Source organism: Leopardus geoffroyi, chromosome A2 (assembly GCF_018350155.1).
Source record: "Leopardus geoffroyi isolate Oge1 chromosome A2, O.geoffroyi_Oge1_pat1.0, whole genome shotgun sequence".
Classification (NCBI taxonomy): domain Eukaryota; kingdom Metazoa; phylum Chordata; class Mammalia; order Carnivora; family Felidae; genus Leopardus; species Leopardus geoffroyi.
In genome coordinates, this window is record NC_059331.1 from 28,627,815 (window position 1) to 28,649,663 (window position 21,849).

Below are 21,849 nucleotides of genomic sequence, written 5' to 3' on the forward strand. Positions count from 1 at the left end.
CCCTTTGCCCTAATGAGATTAGGTTCCTTGTTAAACTGCTCTTACCTTTTCTACTGCACTATCGCAATGGTGAATATCTATTTTTGTATTGATTTGTTTAACATGTACTTCCATCATGAAAGTATAAGCTAGCAGCACCACAATTCCAACTAGACAATAAGCGTTCATAAATATTTGTTGTACAAATGAATGATTTTTTATTCTAGGAAGCCAGACTCAAACTCAACTCAGCTAGACATGAGGTGTGTCAGGATTGATAAAGCACCAGACTCAAGTTATATATCATGTTTCTTATGTCTCTTGTTGGGACATAAGCTTAGGATGTGTATTATCATCTGGATACAGAGTACCCTTATTTATTGGAATGCATGTTTTCAAATATAGTACTGTCAAGTTATTCATAGTATATTCTTTTGGACTTTTATTGTCTAGTAGGTCTATATTTAGGACTCCCTTTTCATTTTTAATACTATTTGTATTCTCTCTCTCTCTCTCTCTCTCTCTCTCTCTCTGCTTCTGTAATTGATCAAGATTGCCAGATGTGAATGTGTTTGGAGAATCTTTCAAAGAATCATCTTTTACTTTGTTGATCTTTTCTACTATTCCTTTTGTATTCTATTTTGTTTGTTTTAATATTTTATATTATCCCTTACCTTTACTTTATTTGGGTTTACTCTGCTATTTATACATTTTTGGTTGAATGCTTAACTCACTGATAACCAGCATTCCTGTATTTATTTTTATTTAAAAAATAATTTATGTTTATTTATTTTTGAGACAGAGAGAAACACAGCATGAGTGGGAGAGGGGGAGAGGAAGAGGGAGACACAGAATCTGAAGCAGGCTCCAGGCTCTGAGCTATCAGCACAGAGCCCAACGTGGGACTCAAACCCATCAACCGTGAGATCATGACCTGAGCTGAAGTCAGACGCTTCACTGACTGAGCCACCCAGGTGCCTCTCCTTTATTTCTAATATATAAATTTGTGAATCTATAAATTTCCTTCTGTGTACCCCTCTAACTATACCCCATAAGATTTGAAATAAAGCATCTACCAATTTCTCTCATCACTTTTCTATGACTAAAAAAACATTTGAAAGTATGATCTTGAGTTTTCAAATGTATGAAATTTTGATGTCTACTGGTTTGTGGCCTCTAAATTTTTTCTTCTCTGGGATAGAATTTGTATTCATCAATGTTCAGGCTTTCTACATACAAATATTCTCTGCTAATGGAATTCTAAGCTCTGTAAATGTCCATTTGACCAAGCTAACCAGTGATATTTTTTAAATCTTCTTTATCCTTTCTAAATTTTTAACTTTATTTGACTTATCAGTGTCTGAGAGAAAATGTTTAGATCTTCCTGATTATAATTACCTATATTCTCAATATCTTATGATGATTCTGTCAATTTTTATTTTATATATTTTTGAAATGATGCTGCTCAGTAATGTAGCTCCAGGATTAATATATTTTCCTGGTGAATTGTTCTATTATCATTAAACAATAACTCTCTGTAACCATAATAATACTTCTTGCTTTAAAGCACATTTTGTCTGATATTAATACATCATCCACGCTTTCTTTTGAAAGGTATTGGCAAGGAATATTATGTCAATTTCCATCTGTTTTCTTTCAATCGTCCCATCCATAATAGGGGTATCCCTTGTAAATAGTCTATAAAGAGTACATAGCTGTCTTCCTTCCTCATCCATCGTAACAATCTTTGTCTACTGACAGCTAAAATTAAGCATTTTTGTATTTATTATGATTCCTACATATTTGGCCTTATTTCAACCATCAAATTGATCTACAATTTCCCCAGAATTAGGGATTATCTAAACATATCAAGGACACCACAGCCAGTACTGCTGTATCTAGCTGATGCTCATAATTTAGCTATTCTTGATAAGTCATTTAGACACATTAGCAAACTATATTCTCTTAAAGCTATAAGGTAGTGAATCCTTATTTTTTTAAAAAAACCATAATATCCTTTTAAACTAAGCTAAAATCCTTATTTAAAAACTTATAAATAACATCCAAATTAAGATGTCCAATCCACTATTTTATTTCCTTACCTATAACATGAATATAAAAGAGTCCGTTTGCCATCCACCTCTGATGTGGCTGTATGTCCCTCTCCCCTATTATTTTTTTCATTTCTATCTAATGCAGCGCTGATTCTGTCTCTGCCTTTCCTACACTTCTTCCTCACTCCAGCTCTCTTCATCTCTTACCCCGACAACTGCGTTAATAACTTCTCTCTCACTGTCTTAATCTAACTCCCTTCCACTCCAATTCACCCTCCAGTTAAATGAGGGCCTTGTATTTTAAGCTAAGAAATTTGAACTTTACCCTGCAGGTCAGTGTCTCTCAAACTGAAATCCAACGACATAGTCTCACAGCTCCAAACATTCTGGAAGGACTTTTTATTTTAATTTGTGGTTCAATCCAATGAACATTCCACAAAATCTAAATGACAACCTGATAATTGAGCTGTGCTTTCCAATAGCAGTGCCTGAGTGTGTCCTTTTTTCCCCTCATCAACTCTGTTCTGTTCTCAGTGTCACTGGCACCAAACGATCACCCAAAGTGACAGCTTTTAACTTTCAATGTGTCAGTAAGCACATCTGGCTGTTCGGTTGGTGTGTCCTAATGCTAAAATTGTCCCAAGTCTGCCATTGTGCCCTTTAGTGGAGATGATTTGCAACTGAAAGATATTGTCATCAAATAAGGCTTTAATTTCTGAAGTTATTTAATTAATGGAGACTTTGATATGACATCATAAAAACTCATAGTGTGGCAGAGTAATGGTCGATTTTAATTGTTATGGATTAATGAGAAAAGAACAAAGGCAGAATTAATATGTAAATGATGTGTTTATATCAAACGAAAGCCAAATGATGTTATGGGGCACTGTACAAAAGAAGGTTTCCAGATCTTTCAGAGAAAAGTGGTAAGAGAATTGAATCATCATATGGCTCAGAGTAGTAACGGCATGCAAATTAAAAGAACCTTTACCAGTATTTGGAAACAGGAAGGAATGCAAATTTGCTGGAGGAGGTGAGGTGGTTTGCTCTGATGGTTTCTATTTCCCCAGTTAAATATGGAATAAGGGTGTCAGCTGAATGGGAGAACTGGGGATGGGTGTCAGAAGTTTGAGGTACAGATAAAGGTGTAAATTACTTGTCTCAGAGAATAGAAGTACTAAGTGAATAAGGCAGGACTGCCAAGCGGAGCAGAAGATCTACTTGAAATTAGTGCACATAAATTTAAAGTAAGTCCGCAAGACTTAGCATTGTTCTCCATCCATCTGCACTCAGGCCCAAAGTGGACAGAAAGCTCAGTGAAAGTCAAGAGTTATGCCAGACACAATCAAAAAGAATGAAATCTTGCCATTTGCAACTACGTGGATAGAACTAGAGGGTATTAAGCTAAGCAAAATTAGTCAGACAGAGAAAGAGAAATATCATATGACTTCACTCATATGAGGATTTTAAGAGACAAAACAGATGAACATCAGGGAAGGGAAACAAAAATAAAAAAAAAAAACAGGGAGGGGGACAAAAACATAAGAGACTCTTAAATATGGGAAACAAACAGAGGGTTACTGGAGCGGTTGTGGGAGGGGGGATGGGCTAAATGGGAGAAGATTAAGGAATCTACTCCTGAAATCATTGTTGCACTATATGCTAACTAACCTGGATGTAAATTAAAAAACTAAATCAAATAAAAATTAAACATAATGAAAAAAAAAGTTATGCCAGACAAGGATGACAGAGATGACAAAGGAGAGATTAATCACAGCACCTAAACTGGGTGAGGAGGGAAATGAGGGCATGAGAGGGATAATCATTAGTACATGAAAGCAGTAGGTCAATAGATTGGAGGCTCTAAGGAGTCAAGGAACTCCTATTGGAATAGGAATGTTGTGGGCACATGAGGTGGCATCCTTGGAAAGACAGATGGAAAGAGAAATGCTTTGAAATGCATTTTGAAGGTCAGCACCATGTTTCTTAACAAGAGCACTATGACATTGGGGATGCAACACTTTTGCATTATGTACGACTGTCCCTGGTCCTGAAATACATTTGGTATCCTTAATTCTTGCCCTCTAAGGGCCAGTGGTACTTCTTACATTTGCAAATAATCTCTCCTTACAATTGTAATGCCCTCTAGAAGAGGGAAGCCTCCTAGATTGAGGGCCACTGGCCTGGGAAATGACCAATAGGCAGAAAAAAAAGACATTTGCCAGTGAGAAACTGAAGGAACTGGGAGGCCAGAGAAGAGTCTTCTATGCGGATACTTTCACCAACAACGAAGGCAGGAGGTGATGGTCATAAAGTCAGTGAGCTGGGGGTAAATTTTTCAATAACTAGGCAGTAGGATTATCTGATGGTACCTGCTTTCTTTTTTTTTAATGTTTATTTATTTTTGAGACAGAGTGTGAGAAGAGGAGGGGCAGAGGAGAGGGGGAGAGACAGGATCCAAAGCAGGCTCCAGGCTCTGAGCAAGCTGTCAGCACACAGCCTAACCCAGGGCTCGAACTCACGAGCTGTGAGATCATGACCTGGGCTGAAGTTGGACGCTTAACCAATTGAGCCACCCAGGTTCCCCTGAGGGTGCTTCTGTGGATAAAGAGAAAAGAAGTTGTCTGTAAGTGACAGCAGAGATGAAGAAGGACACCATGTCCACTTCAGACACTGAGAAAAAACAGTGGCCACCTGAGAGGGTGAGAGATATCCTTAGGTGGATATCTAAGAGTATCAGAGCAGCACTTACAGAACTTTCTGTGATGATAGAAATGTTGTAGATCTATGCTGTCCAATAAGACAGCCAATAGCCACCAGTGCCTATCAAGTCCTTCAAAAGAGGTTAGTGTGACTAAGGAAATAAATTTTTTACTTTGTTTAATTTAAATCTGTTTGAATGTAAAGAGCCACACGTGGCTAGTGGTTACCTTATTGGATGGTGGAGAAGAGTAAAAGGTGAGGGGAACATTCACAAATTAGTTTAAAGATGCAGGAAATTCTTCTTAATCTCTGGGTCTTGAGGAAAAGGGACAGGATAGATATGAATCTAGTTAACTTTGTGGGTCTGGAGAAGGAAGGTAAGATAAGTCATGCTTGACAGCATTATCATTTTCAATAAGCAAGATCCCCAAAATCCATTTTAATTCATTTCTGCCTCCTCCCAGACTAACTTCTGGACCATACTATTATGGAAGACACTTGAGAAAATCTTCTAAAGACTAAAATGTCTCCACCATGTAAAAATGATTTCTTCCTATAAGAACAATCTGGTATTAATAGACTATCACTATTGACTGTTCCTCTGGGACCTAAGGGTCCCTTCCCCAAAGACTGGCTTTCTGTCTCTAACAAAGAAAGAAAAAAATGTGACTTCTGAGAATTCCCTGTTAAAAGATGGTGCTTTTTAGAAATCGTATTTATTGCTTTTTTGCGTTTTTACAAAAGAGTATAAAGACATTGGTTCTTTGTTATCCAAAATAAGGTAAAAGTATTATGATTGGTTGCAGTCATAAAACTATAATTAGTGTTTTAATAAAATAATAAAAAAGGGTCATGAACCCCCACATCCACCCCACCACACACCACAGACTTCCAGAATGGAATTGTAGTCATGCTCTTAGAGTTTCAGCACCAACATAAATAGCAACAACTCTGTCAAACTGCCCTCATCAATCAAATGGGCAATGCCAATCTAGGCCAAGGACCACTCACCCAGCACAGGAATCTCTGGTTCAAGCAGATAGGCAGAGTATAGGTAATATCTGGATATTGGTCGACACTGCAAGTGACTGGGAATAAAGGAAGAGTGAAACACTTCTGATTAGTTTCTGTCTCTTAGTGTTTCCAATTTCCATTTTAATTGTAATCAAAATATTAAAATACTCTCTGTTCCCAGAGAAGGGACACAATCCCTAGTTTAACAAACCCTAAAATACAAAATTAAGAAACAACCTCTGTGGGGTTAATCAGCACAGCACTATAACTGGTTGGATTCCCTAGTGGACAAGGGTCAATTTCTCTGGGTCTTAAGGCAAAATATTTTCTGTAAATGTTCTCTTGCCTAGACCAGATGACAAGCATGTCCATATTGTCCTCCATATCTTGTATGCTGATCCAGACTTAAAGTGTCTTCTTTATTGAATACACTTCTGAACTCTAGTGATGGCCAGAGTCAGTTAGAAGTATCAAGAAATAAAGAACCATACATTCCCACAATGCTGGTGAAGTTGATTCTATCAGATGCCCAGTCTTGGATCACCATTGGGTCCAGGATCAAATTTATCTTCCACCATAATAAATTCCATATTTTCCAGTATTTGACCCAGGATTAAAGAGGCTATTCTTACTCTCATTTCTGGTTTCCCCAACGGGACTTTGATCAACACGGAAGCCAACAATCATCCTGGTGCTAAACCATTAACACCAGTTAACTATTCTGTGGTCATCGCCAAAGACAGTCAACTTGTAATTTAATTTCATTGGCAACAAGAACAAGGAGGTGAATGCAATGCTGAAAGTACCTCTCAGCCATTAAGGAAAAACCTTAAAAGTCAGTGAAGATAGGCAAAAAGAGACTGAATTATTAATTCCCACTGTATTTCTCTGCCCACAAGCCCCCTCTGGTGGAGGAACTGATAGTAATAAAATAGCTATAATAACAATAACCAAAGTTAAAAAAAAGGGGGGGGGGGAAGAAAAGAAAAGGCAATCCACAACAAGACAATCAGCCCCTGTAGAATTGAGAGTCAAATGTAGTGATTAGCAAATATGAGCTACAACTGGAAAACCACTTACAGATGAAGCAGTATGATGAATGATTTACCAAAAGGTCAACACTGCTCTTTTATCTTCAGCACCCATCAGTTTCCATTGCCTTCAATTTGTCTGGCACATAACAGAAAGCGAGCCATAAAATATTCACCATAAAAATTAACCTTATTTTGCAGTATTAAAAAAAGAAACAGAGCTAGATATAGTCTAAGCATATGGGCCCGCTTCTCAATTAGGATTCCTCATATACATTAGAAAAAGCATTGACATTTAAAACTCTGTTATAAGAGGTAATGTACTCAGCAAGTACCAAAACTCTCTGCCCTATGCTCAGTTTTGCTGATCTACTTTTAGTTTTCGAACAAGGAAAGGCACCCCCCACACACTCAAGACCACGGCAGTGATGGGGTGGGGGTGGCAGTGGACTGTGTCAACATTTCCCCTTTTACTCTTCTGTAAGCTACACCTCCCTGCAGCCTCTGCTATTAGCTGCTGTGGGTACCAGCCTTTCAGCCTCAACACGCCTACGATACATTCTGCCAGGTGAGTTGTGAGAGGAGCTACCTTCACACTCTCATTTGACAACCTTTGTACAAAAGGAAACACGCTATCAGATGAAAATATACTTTCAGGCAGAAGGTATTCTGAAAATTAACATACTGCCAGATCCCCTTAACCAGACCTGTAAAACTCATTAAGCCATTTTAACTCAACCAACTCAGCTGATTGATTCCATGAGAAGACAGGTCGCTTCCCTCCTTCTCTCTCCTATGTCTGGATTTACCAATTGTTTCTCTGATTTTACCAAATCAGTAAGATATTTTGCGTCCTATACAATAATCTTAAGTTATCTGAGATATTAAATAATTCCCCTCCAGACTCTGTTCGAAGAGAGTTCTTAAATATTTACTTATATCATTGTTATTTCCTGATTTCTTTTAAAGGAAGAATCAAAATGGAAGAAAAAAGGTCAAAAGAGTTCTGAAAAAGATGTAGTACAAGGATATTTACCCCTGTTCTATTTATAATAGTAAAAACTGGAAATTCTAAATTTCAAACAAAAGAAGAATGTTTAAATTAATTCTGGTACAGCCATAAAGTAGACTGTTAGGTAGACATTAAAAATTATGTGGTAGGGGAGCCTGGGTGGCTCAGTCGGTTAAGCGTCTGACTTTGGCTGAGTTCATGATCTCAAGGTTCGTGAGTTGGAGTCCCATGAGCCCCACATCAGGCTCTGTGCTGACAGCTCAGGGCCTGCTTCAGAACTTCTGTCCCAGTCTCTGCCCCTCCCCCACAGTTCTCTCTTTCTCTCTGTCTCTTTCTCTCAAAGTAAATAAATAAGCTTTTTAAAAAAAAAATACGTGGTAGAATATTTAATAACATGGAAAAAAGATTCATTATATTATTGAGAGGGAAAATACATTGCAAAAACAGTAGATACAGTATTATCACATTTATTGACAAGGGTTATTTTTGGATAATAAGGAAGTTTGGCAATCATCAATTGGGCAACCCAGTTTCTGTTAACAACTCCTCTTTCTAGGACCCCTTACAACTAGGAGTGATTTTATAAAATGAGATCTAAGCAGAAGTCTGCTAAATGGTCAAATGGGCCCCTTTTTGGTTTACCTCCCCATACCACCCTGGAATGAGCTGATCAATCCATGACCACAGATAACAATCTCAAAGATATTAGTAGGGTGAGAAGATAAAACCTTGTAAATCAGTTGTTAGTTACCACAAGAAGCAACTACAACTTGATCTTTATATTCATCTTCGCATTTGTTTTGGTATCCATGTAGACACGATCAAAGAATAGTCCCCAGGAATCTATAGAGTTTTACTAAACTAAAGTTAAGGCTTTGGGTTGTGTACAGAACATTAAGTACCATTCCAAGAGAAGGCAGCCACATTGCCTCTGAATCACCAAAACACAGATTAGCTACCTTGAAAATTGAAAGTTCACCCTCAAAAATACTTTGATAATAAGAATAAGCATAGGCATGTTCTCAGCCATTCAGGGCCCAAATAAATAAGTAATGGATAATATAGGTAAGTGACAGAAATCCAGTCTTGCCCGGATTTACACATATACCTTATGAGAGCAGCTATTATTTTATAGTGTGTGAATCTGTTTGCATGTCTGTCTTCCCAATAGACTAAGCTCTCTTCAAGCAAAGGCCATTTCCTTTTATCATTCCTAAAGATTCCCAAGCCTTCTTCCTTCCAAGATCTCAGAACGAAACACAGATTTCAACTATAAATGCCTATAAAACATGACATCAATTTTGACTCTAAGTCCTTCATTATAAGTCATCCTATTTAAAAACAACAACAACAACTTTTTAACATTTTCAAAATACCCTGAAGGGAGGGAAAGATCACACATTAAATTCTGTCAAGTAACATTTACCTCCTCGAGCCCTGACTAATCAGAAATGACCAGACTTGGCAGCTGCTTTCATCACTTGGTCTATATGCTAAATACAACTCCTGTTGTGCCAATTGGAAAAGGCCAACATCCCTTCCCATCCCATACAACATCCTATCCTGCCAGTCACTCTAGAGCCTGGCAGTCTGTCTGGTGAGACCACTCCTCATCAGATCAAGTAGAAATTATAAACTAAATTTACATGGTCCATGTAGCCCCATTCCAGAAGAGCAGTGGTAAAGTTAAAAGAGATTCGAAGGGTACCAGATTTATTACTATTGATTCCCTGCTGGCAATTTCATGGAAAGATATCCACTGCAGTTATATAAAGGGCATCTGGCTCATTTCCAACTCTTTTGTCTTCACATTCTTAAAAAAAAAAAAAAAAAAAATCAACCAAGAAGGAAAAAAAAAAAAAAAAGTAGAAATTGGTGGAAAGAGCCCAAAGGTTTTCTCTAGAATAAGAAGCCTTCATCACTACACCCCAATTATGCAAATCTGCTCCTGCCGAGTCCAATACATTTATTGAGCCTCACCCCTGCCATCCGGGTAACCCAGAGAAGGAGCCAATCTATAATGACTCAAGCCACATTTCACAATAGATTCCAAAGGACACATGATGTCATTTGCTAAAATGACAATCCAGATGGAAAGCATTCTGACCTATACATAATTGATTGACCTTTGCTATGCTTTCCTGGTTATTTATATACTATCATATGCATGGATGTATATCAGTGGTATTTACACTTGGCAGCTACTTTTGAGAACGCATTATTCAATTGGGATTTGAAGCTTTTTACAACCATTTCCTGACCAAGCATTCAAAAATGAAGGACAAGAAGAGATGTTATCTTAAAAATAACATTTAATAGGACCTAGAAACTCTAAAGAAGCTTTGTGGCTCTAATTGTTTTAAATTACAGTGGACAAGATCTGTCTGTGTAAAGCTAAGTTCAAAACCCTGAAACTGAGGACACTAAAGGGCATTTTATCTCTTTTCCAGCTTGCGGCTCAATAGTGATGGTAAAATACGTTTTACCAAAGGAGTGGAACATCTTGGACACTTGTGAGAAAAGTATCCTGTGAGGCAGGTAATTAGAGACCATAATAAATGACCAGGGAAAAGAGCACAACTACGTGATGCTTTCTGGCTTTTTTATTTAGTTATGAATCTGGTTTTCTCCAAGGTTTAAGGTACAAATTAAACAATATTCAGATGGTCAAGATGGGTTCAAGATAATTCAAGAAGGAGAGGCAAATGGGAAGATTAGGGAAGGCGAATACTGGCATATATGTCCTTAGTCCCACTGTTCATACCCAGGACAGACATCAATAACTCATCACTGAGTTGTTAGCCAAAGACCCTGATAGGAACTGAAAACACTTTTACAATAGTACTCCAGGTGAACACTACTTACAAAATAGATTCAGAACACGAAGTGAAATATATTTGCCATTGCTGAACTAAATAATCATACAGTGTATTTCAGATCAACTATCAAAAGTGTTAATGCCATTATGTAGTCATCATAATCTAGTGCTCCTTGGTTTGCTTGCCTACAGTAAATTTCCACTCATCTGAATGAAGGTGGATGCACTGGTACATATTGCTGTTTTGTCCTAATAATGTGATTAAATAGAGAAGGCTGTATCTTATATAATCCAATTAATTCTATCTCTTGCTGCCTTACACTCAGACCCAATCTAAAACAAAGCAGATTTTTAAAACCAAAATTTAAAGGTACCTCTCTGAATCCTACAAAAACATTAAACCAAATTCAGCAGTTTTCCATAAGCCATGATATGCTAGTGTTATCTGCAGTATAAATGAAAAGTAAAGAAGGGGGTCTAAACAGAGTAAGATGGAAATTCTTGTATATTGACATAGGATTATTACACAGCAGTAAAAAGGAATGTGCATAAATCTAAAGAAACAAAAAATCAAATGGAAAGAACACTACATAGAGCTTTCCAAGTGGTGTGCCTCACAGAGGTCCTAACATACTGATCCCCTCTGTTCTGAGGATTAATAGTAGCTGGAGTGAACAGAGTCTTGTGGTAAGACATTGATGGCATTGATCCGAAGACACCGTGCAGTATTTTCAAGTGCAACGTATGCCATGATGTGAAGAAGCTGGGAAGCAGTAACATATGGTATAAAGCCAGTTTTTACAATGCTCAAGAACCAAAACATATCTTGTTTAGGGATACACACAAATGTGGTAAAATTATTTTATATGAGAAAAGAAAAGCAAAGGAAGTATATGTGGAAAATTTATCCTGTATATTCATTCCTGCTGTACAATGGTTACTGTTGCAAGGAAAAGGGAGGAGAGAGAGGGCAGGAACACACAAGTAAATGGTAATGTTACAGCTCTTAAATTAGAGGGTGGGTTCATGTTAGTTTGTTGTGCTCCAAATGTACTGTTTTATAAATATAATGCATTTTTAAAAACTGTCACGATTGGGGAGCCTGGGTAGCTCAGTTGGTTAAGCAGCCATCTTCTGCTCAGGTCATGATCTCGCAGCCTGTGAGTTCGAGCCCCACGTCGGGCTCTGTGCTGACAGCTCAGAGCCTAGACTAGAGCCTGCTTCGGATTCTGTGTCTCCCTCTCTCTCTGTCCCTCCCCTCTTCATACTCTGTCTCTCTCTCCCTCTCAAAAATAAATAAACATTAAAAATTAAAAAAAAAAAAACTGTCATGATCAAGAATCCAGGCAACTTTCTAGCTTATTCAGAATCACTTCACAGTAGAATCCCAACATGTCAACTCAAGAATAGATACAATTTCTTAAGGGAAGCTTGAACCCACGGTCTCTGAAGGTCAAAATGCTTCTCCATGATGACAAGATTTTGTTCTGCTAACTCAACACAGTCCAGGGGTTTCTCATGATCAACTAGGACACCTGTTCTATTTGAGGATTACAAGACTTGTTCTAATCCAACTAGAGTATTCATGACAAATTACTGGAAACCTGAAGTTCCATTTTCCCACTCAAAAATATCATAAAAAACAGGTGCAAAGCTTGTGAATTAAGAATCATTTAGTTACAAAAAACAAAGATCCATTTTAGGAGCTCAAGTAAAACGGGATTCTGGGTGAGGAATTCCAGACATGCCATAGCACACAGGACTGGAAGGGTAGCCAGGCCTCACTGGAACCAGAGCCAGGAAGTACGAAGTCATTCAGATCCAGTATCACCACACTCACTCTCTGGGGCTTCGGGGCTCATGTCTCTACTTCTTTCTGGAGTATTTACCTTACTGCATCTACCTTTAGATGTCCTTTCTCTGCTTCCACACAAATATTTGTATCTCTTTGCAGCTTAAATGGAAACCAAGCAATGTCCTGAGTGCCACCTCAAAATGATTAGAGGAAAAAATCTGCTGAGCCCAACCAAGGTCATGATCAGTCACACCTCATCGAATCAGCCAAAACTATACATCAGGGGCTACCAATGCAAACACTTGTGGGGGCCACAGAAGTAATGAAAGGTGTGAAGCCGACCAGTTGTGAGACAAGAACCTGCAAGGAAAGGTCCTGAAACACACAGAGCTCAGGCTGCTTCTGAGGTTCAGCTCTGTACTAACAGAGATCCGTGTTTTTACTTTAGTTTCTTGATTGAGAAAACACATCTGTAGACCACATTAGGCCACTGGCCCCTGCTGTCCATGTCCTACAAAGAATGAAGTGTGGGTATTCCAGATTCAGAGGGTCACACCAGGTAGTCACGGCTGTAGGCGCCAGCCCTTTGGACAGTTCTTGCGGAAAGGGTCATAGGTCTAGGCAATCACCCCAACAAAGCTTGGATGACACACAGCTCCCACATATACCTCCTCACACAGAAAACATACTTCAGCTAAACTTCTAAAAATACCTTCTTCAAGATCAGATACTGAACTGGGTGGAGATAATTTTATGTGGCTCTGTATGGGTTCACAGAAAAAGGCAGTAAAGTATAAGAAAATCAGACAAAGCAAACAAGAGCCAGAAAAAGACAGCATTATCTTCTTCTTTTCTATACACAGCCAAAAATGCTTCCATAAAAGACTACTTACTACAAAGCAATTACAAATTCTTTTTTCAATTAACTAAGGGTGACACAGGGGCTCTTGTCTCAATTTCTTGAGCATTCCAGAGTGGTGAGACACAGAATCAAGACTAAATTCAACTCCTTAGCTTAGACATCATTTCCCCTGGGAAGCATGGTTTGATTCTCTCATCTTGAGAGACAAGTGCCCCCTCAGATGTTCCCACAGCACCCTGCTCACCACCCCTTTCCTATGGCACTCAATCCCAATACTATATGTTCATAGCTGTCTATTTGTCTCTGACATGGAGGTGATATGGGCTCTTTGAAAGCAGGGATAATGTCTAGTCCTCCTTTATGCCTCAGTGCCTATTTCTTGAATACATGTAATCAGACACAATGAAAATTTTATTTCTATTTTTTATAGTTATTTCAGAACAAAAAAGTTGAATTTACACTCAATGCCTCCCTATTTTTGTACAAACTTTCGCTCAACAAGTTAAGTTAAACTTAACTTTTTACTCACACAAGAAGTACATATATCATGCTGAATTATTACATACTCAAAATCACGTAGTTGTAGGAGTTTGGGGAATATGTAGTCATATTTAGGCTAAAAATCCTTAAAGCTACCTTCTGTCAGCATGTAGGTATGTGCAGACTTTTCCCAATATACCTATATTGATGTAGATATAAATATACCTGGTATAGAGGAATAGGGCACGGCAAAATGCTCTACCTAAGAACATAAAATCCATACATTTAAACTTATGAGGAATTTGGAGAAGTATAGTATATGTATATCCTGCAAGACTTACATTCCATTCTAAAGAAATGAGTCTTGGCAAATTTCCCTAGTATTGAGAACTGTTTAGCAGGAATTAATTTTTAAATGAAATAGCCTAAAAACTGAATAGATGTAGTATTATTTAGAGTTATGTCTTGTTCAGTAATTATTGAAAGTGACACTGGTATGTTTTATCATTGGTAATTGGACTGAATTTGACCAAATGTCTCCCCTTTCGCATGAAAACTAAATGCACTGTTCCAACTTTTATTGCTATCCCCACTCTAGTGATGCTTCATTAGGTATAATTTGGTAGCCTATATAATGTGGGGGAAACAGAGCATTATTTCAAAGCTATAAGTATATCTGTGACAGCAACAATGTTAAGTGAGGTTCATGTCTCCAGACACTTGACCCTAAGCTGAAACAAATTAATTTTATAAGACTTAATGTTTTATCTTGAACAGGGGTATGTATTATCTTCTCGTTCTAGCTAGATGGAAGTATTTGGCAAATGTCTTCTTTGGAAAGAATTATTTAGCAATGGAATTATAATCAGTGTCATAAGGACAGATAAAGCAAACTGAAGGACAAATGGATGTATGAAGGAATGAACGGCAGCATTTTGCTAAAGGAGAATTCCATTCCATTGATGGGTATTACCAAATGAAAGAGATATTGGGTTATATTAAATTAAACATATTTCCTTACTCCAGGAATTGTCTGTCTTTAATATTCATAATGGTCTTCATGGATTCTCAGGAAAAGGATGGAGTGTACGATATTTGCCATACCTATTGTCTACATGAAGGCTTTATACATGTAACCACTCTCAGGAAGTGCTAGTGGTGCTAGTGGACAAACCTCAGTTGAAATTGTAGCTCTCTTGGGGCGCCTGGGTGGCGCAGTCGGTTGAGCGTCCGACTTCAGCCAGGTCACGATCTCGCGGTCCGGGAGTTCGAGCCCCGCGTCGGGCTCTGGGCTGATGGCTCAGAGCCTGGAGCCTGTTTCCGATTCTGTGTCTCCCTCTCTCTCTGCCCCTCCCCCGTTCATGCTCTGTCTCTCTGTCCCCCAAAAAATAAATAAACGTTGAAAAAAAAATTTTTTTTAAAGAAATTGTAGCTCTCTCACTTAGTAGCTATGTTCCCACTAAGTAGCTCTTAACCCCTCTGAGTATCAGTTCCTTCATTTGAAAAATCATCAGTTCTGCCCTTGACTTCCCTTGGAAGTTATTCCCCATGATTAGTAACAGATAACATCTTCAGCTGCTATAATTCAACTCCTATTCAATTTACAAATGTATACACATTCTTTCATACATTCAACAAATATTTGTTAAGCATTTAGCACATGCTGGGCCGAGCTGGTAATTGGGCATAAACACAGATGGTTTCTGAACTCAGAACTGATGGCCTTACTGGGGAGAAAGGTTAGTGGCAGATGCCAAAAAGACAGACCAAACCAAGGGGCCTGAAGTAGTCTGTAGAAGGGACAACATGGAAGATGAAATCTGAGGAGAGGTAATTAACTCAGTGGAGATGAAGGAAACAAATTAAACAGACCTTGGGAACAAGATGTGCAAAGGCCCTGTGGCAGTAGGGAGGGCACTGATTTTGAGGAAGAAAAAGGGCAGTGTAGTTGGAGTTCAGAGAGTTAAGAGGGCATGATGTGAAAAAAAAATTAAGAGAAGACAACAGTGGCCATGTTAGGTTTTCAAATGGTGGAAATGGTTTACACCAGCTCGGTGGCATGATCAAACTAGCATTTTGAAAATCTCCCTCAAGCTACATTTGGAAAATGGGTTGCAAGGGGACAGGAGAGGATACAAGATCAGTCAAAGGCAGTAGTGATGATACTTTATATTGCCATGGGAACAGTAGATCTGGAAGAATACAACAAATCTGAGAGATATTTAGAAGTTGGTAAGGAATGGTGTATGGGGATTATGGTATACTTTACACATAAAGAACTCAGCTGCAGTACTTGATCTGGTCTATGAACTGTACTTCCCAATAACCTGGTACTTTTTCTCTACTATACAATGGGAGACTTATCTCATTTAATATAATACTCCTCTGCTTTCAAAAACTGTTATGATTCTTGATCATATTCCACAATGGCCCTTGTCAGATGTTTATGCCTTATGAAACCAATTTTCTTTTTAATTTTTATGGTTTAGATCTATAGTGTCTTTTAAAAAACTACATGATTGTTAGTCTTAGCCTAATAGGTTGTAAATTGTGTTGCTCACCTCCTCACCAATTGTCCATCAGTACTGGTATGTGTATTTCTTGCTCCTACCAACGACTCACGATAAGAACATAGGCATATGGGGGCGCCTGGGTGGCGCAGTCGGTTAAGCGTGCGACTTCAGCCAGGTCACGATCTCGCGGTCTGTGAGTTCGAGCCCCGCGTCGGGCTCTGGGCTGATGGCTCAGAGCCTGGAGCCTGTTTCCGATTCTGTGTCTCCCTCTCTCTCTGCCCCTCCCCCGTTCATGCTCTGTCTCTCTCTGTCCCAAAAATAAATAAACGTTGAAAAAAAAATTAAAAAAAAAAAAAAAAAAAGAACATAGGCATATGTATGAATGTTCCTCTGGGAAGAAAGTGAACAGTACTGTTACACTGTATTAGTTGTTATCACTCCTTCTTCTAAATGCTCTTAATCTCTTAAACAGAACATGGTTTAAAAAAAAGAGCAATACAAATATATAAGAGTTCAGCATACTGACCACACACTTGTCGAATTTGACAGAAAACATAAACTTGGTCTCAGTATCTATGCTTAAATTTTGAGATTTAGACAGCAAGTTGATAACTCTTTAAAAACAGTATGGCAGGGATGCCTTGGTGGCTCAGTCAGTTGAGCGGCCAGCTCTTGATTTCGGCTCAGGTTGTGATTTCACAGTTCCTGGGCTTGAGCTCTGCACTGTCAGCACTAAGCCTGCCTGGGATTCTCTCTCTCTCCTCTCTCTCTCTCTCTGCCCCTTCCCCTGTTTGCTCTCTTGCTCTCAAAATAAATAGATAAACATTTAAAAAGAAAACAGTATGGCAAAATATATAGAAGTACATAAATGAAAAGTATGGGACGAAATGTTTACAGGGGTTAATTCTGAGGCATGGGTTTGGATTGCAAGTATAGGGGATTTTGTCTTTTATTTTATAATGTTTATGCGCTGTTTGAATTTTAGAAGCAGGATTTTTTGTAACAAAAATAGAAGGAAGAAAGGGCAGATACAAAAAAAAGATCAATAAAATAGTATCACTGGTGATGCCTGAGCAACATTTATCGTAGAAACTAAATGCATTACACTAGACTTTCATTATATGCAATTATTTTTCTAGGCCCATGATCTGACTGGCCCATGGTGTATACCTGCACACTAACCATGGACACGCAAAAAGGGTTCAGTTGTATTTGCATCATCTGTACAAAAGAAAATTGAACATATTAAATTCACATTAAATTCTATTCTATTCTATTCTATTCTATTCTATTCTATTCTATTCTATTCTATTCTATTCTATTTATGTAGGCTCCATACCCAACATGGGGCTTAAACTCACTACCCTGAGGTCGATAGTTACATGCTCCACCCAGTGAGACAGTCAGGCACCGCTGACATTAACATTTTAAATTGAATTATAGGTAAATAGAAGTAAGATGTTACAAGGTACATGGGAGATTATTTGTTTCTGATGGATTAAAAATATTAAGAGATATGGTGAAAGCAATATCTGTAAACAGAAACAATTTTTAAAGAACAGTGGCCAAATCCACATCCAATCTGATCAATCTGATGTGTCAACAAGGGGAGTCCTGTCAGAGAGCAGAAACATTCTCTTCACGCCTTCCATACTTTTAGGTTATGGCCATCTCAAGATAAGAAGCGAATCACATCTTAGACAGCCCAGTTATGAAGTTTCCCAAAATGGGCATTCATAAGAATCACCATTGTGGCCTATTAAAAAAACAGATCCTTACCTATCCCAAGATTATAAAGGTATTCTCTTTTTCTTACGTTACTGAATTTGCGAGAGCCTCCAACATAATGATGAATAAAAGTGGAAATTACAAACACTCTTCTAATTCACAATCTCAACAAAAAAGCTGTCGATATTTCAACATTATGTATGAGGTTTGCTGTAGCTTTTTTGCAGATATCACTTATCTAATTAAGGAAGTTCTGCTCCATTCACATTTTGCTAAGAGTTTGCATCAAGAGTGAGTGTCAAATTTTATCAAAAGCATTTTTTCCCTTCATCTATCCAGATGATGATATGGTTTTTCAAATTTACTCCATTAATGTGGTAAATTGTATTGATTGATTTTCAAATAATCAACTTGCATTCCTGGAATGAACCCAACTTTGTAGTGATATATTACCCTTATATATATCACTGACTTTGATTTACTAATGTTTTGGCTAGGATTTTAGCATCTATCTTCATAAGAAAAATTGGACTGTGAATTTCCTTTCTTTGAATACCCCTCTTAGCTTTGGGGTCAAGGTTATGCTGGCCTAGCAATTTGAGTATATATATGATTGGTATTGCTTCCTCCTTAAATATTTAGAAAAATTTGCTGGTGAATTTAACTGGTATGTTCTTTGTGTAAAGGTCTATAATTATGAAGCGAATTTATTTCATAGATATAAGATAATCCAGATTTTCTAAAATGTATTATACCAATCTCATTGTGGCTTTTTCCTGGTTTTATTGAGAAGTAATTGACATTCATCACTATATAAGTTTAAAGCATACAGCACGAACGTTTGATTTATAAATACTGTGAAATGATTACAATGGACTGAGCTAACATCTATTTTCTCACAAATACAATTTTTAAATAGAAAGCAAATAAGGAAAAAAAAAATATTTCTTGTGACAAGAACTCTCAGGATTTCCTCCCTTGACACCTTGCCTGTACATCATACAGCAGTGTTAATGATAGTCATCATGTTGTACACGACATCTCTAATACTCACTTCTCTTACAACTGGAAATTTATGCATTTTCACCACCTTTCTCCAATTCCCCTACCCTCAACCCACACCTCCAGTAACCACAAGTTTCATCTCTCTTTTTTTTACTGTTTATTTATTTATTTTGAGAGAGAGTACACGTATGAGTGAGGGAGGAGCAGAGAGGGAGAGAGGGAGACAGAGAATCCCAAGTAGGCCCCATGCTCGGCATGGAGCAGACATGGGACTCAATCTCACAACCATGAGATCACGACCTGAGATGAAATCAAAGTCGGCACTTAATCACCTGAGCCACCCAGGACCTGGATCTCTTTTTCTATCAAGTTTTTGTTTTGTTGTTAGATGGCACATATAAGTGAGATCCTGTAACATTTGTCCTTCCCTGACTTATTTCACTTAGCATAATGCCCTCAAGGTCCATCCTTGTTGTTGAAAATGAAAGGATTTTCTCATTTTTTAATGGTTAAATAATAATTGTGTGTGGGGGGGGGGTATAATGGAATTTTGGTGTACTTTTAAGAAATTTAACCATTTCCTTTAAATTTACAAATTTATTGGCATAACATCTTGATAATATCTTTTTACTATCTTTTTTAATATCTGTAGTTTAGTGTTAGCCTTTTTGCATTTGTGATATTAATAACCTACCTTACTTTTTTCTTTGATTATTACTACCAGAGTTTTATCAATTTCATTAGGCTTTTCCCAGAACTAACTTTTGGCTCTATTTTTTTATTGTCTTTTTTCTTCTATTTCAATTATTCTGTCTTCTCTTTATTTTCTTCTGATTTCTTTGAGTTTACTTTGCTTCTTTAGATCCTTCAGATGGATCTTTGAGATTCTTTCTTCTCTTAGTTTTTCTTCTTTTCTAATGTAAGAATTTAAGTCTATTAATGTCCCTATAACTTCTGCTTTAACTGCAACCCACAATGTTTGGTATGTTGCATTTTCTTTATCAGTTAAAAATATGTATAATTTTCAATGTGATTATTTTCTCTGACACACAGGAGAAAGGGTATTACTTAATTTCCAAATATTGGAATTTTTTTTCATTATTATTTTGTTACTAATTTACAACTTAATACTACTATGATTAGAAAATAAACTACAGGGCTTCAATCCTTTGAGATTTGTTCAGCAACGCCTTTGGGCATATGAACTATTTGCTAAATGTTCCTGTCACTTAAAAACTATATATTCTTCATTGGTGGGTGCAGCATTCTATATATTACAATTAGGTCATGTTTGTTCAATGTGGTATTTAAATCTTCTATATATTTACTAACTTATTTTTCTTCATGTTCTATTAATTAATGAAAAAGCTATGATAAAATGCCAACCAAGATTGAAGATTTCTATATTTCTTCTTTTACTATTACAGTTGCTTACTTTTTAATATTTTGAGGTCATGCTATTTGTATGCACACATATAACTACACTAAATCTTTTGGTTAGTGTTTACATGGTAAAATATGGGGGTTTTTTATTAGTATTCCATTTTCTCCATCCATTAGCTTGTTAGTTATACATTCTTTGTATGGATGCTATAAATATACAATGTGTTCCCTTGACTTATTAGGGAAAAATGTCTAGACATTTTTTACCACTCCCTGGATAAGGAGTACCCATGACTTTAACTTCACTTTCCCCCATCCCATTGCCACCCTATGTGCTATTGTTGCCTTTTATTGCAAAGATAAAATTTTTATAATTTTATAAATTAAATCTTATTAAAATTTCATTTTTAATTCTACACATATTTTATTTTTAAGCTTTTTGTTATGGAGAGTTCTAACATACATAAAAATAGATTTAATAATGACATAAAACTCTCATGTTCACTAATTTGCTTTAATGATTGTTAGCTCATGTTCAATTTTGTTCAATCTCTATGTCCTTCACTTTTCCCTTGACCATATTATTTTAGAGCAAATCCCAAACATCATATTATATTTCCTATAACTATCTCTTGTAACACAAGTGTGGTTTTTGAGACATAAGAACATAATATCATTATAAAACATACAGAAAAATTAATAATAATGCCAGATTGCCATCAAGTACTCTCTTAATGTTCAAATTTCCAAATGCCTCAAAAGTAATAACTATTTTGCAGTATTTTTTAATCAAGATTCAAATAAGTTCTGTATACAGTGATCGGCCAATATGTCTTTTAAGGTACATTTAATCTATAAATCCCCTTAAATCTGTTATCCCTTGCTACTTATTCATTGGAGAAACTGTCTTGTTTGAACTGAGCTTTTCTACTATCTGATTTTTTTTTTCATGGTATTGTATTAAATAAAATGCTCCTATCTGTAAATTCTGTTTGTTGGAAGTTAGGTTAGAGGCTTAATAGAATTTAGGCTTCATTGTTTTGTTTTTGGAAAGACTATCTCATGGCTGATGAGATGTGTGCCTCTCTTAAGAGGCACACTATGTCTGGTTGTATTTTTGTAGTACTTATAATCATTAATGTTCAATGACTCATCCTTACTATTTTTTCAAAATAATAACTTGGTTCCTAACATCCTCCCATGGTAACCAATTGTTATTTTTATTATTAGCTAGTGCTAATTAACTTATGGATTTAAAATATTTCTTATATTTTAGTCTACTGCTGTTCCTATTCTAATGGATGCTTGAATTGTCCCATCTTTGGCTACAGGGAGTTAAACTTCACTAGACACTTTTTCTCACTTTTTTAAAAATTTAAATCCAAGTTAGTTAACACATAGTGCAATAATGATTTTAGGAATAGAATTTAGTCATTAATCACTTACATATAACACCCAGTTCTCATCCTAAC

At 37.0% G+C, this 21,849-nt stretch overlaps 1 protein-coding gene across 4 annotated transcripts in view; it reads right to left on the minus strand.

The window, feature by feature from the left end:
* FHIT (fragile histidine triad diadenosine triphosphatase) overlaps positions 1 to 21,849 on the minus strand; it is a 1,417,560-nt gene that overhangs the window by 1,153,020 nt on the left and 242,691 nt on the right. For 3 of the 4 annotated variants that reach the window (XM_045496936.1, XM_045496934.1, XM_045496935.1), the window contains exon 3: positions 5,748 to 5,824. The gene's annotated coding sequence lies outside the window, so the exon portion shown is untranslated. Of the gene's footprint in view, positions 1 to 5,747; positions 5,825 to 6,830; positions 6,904 to 21,849 lie in introns of those variants that run through there. The other variant, XM_045496937.1, reaches the window with a different exon arrangement.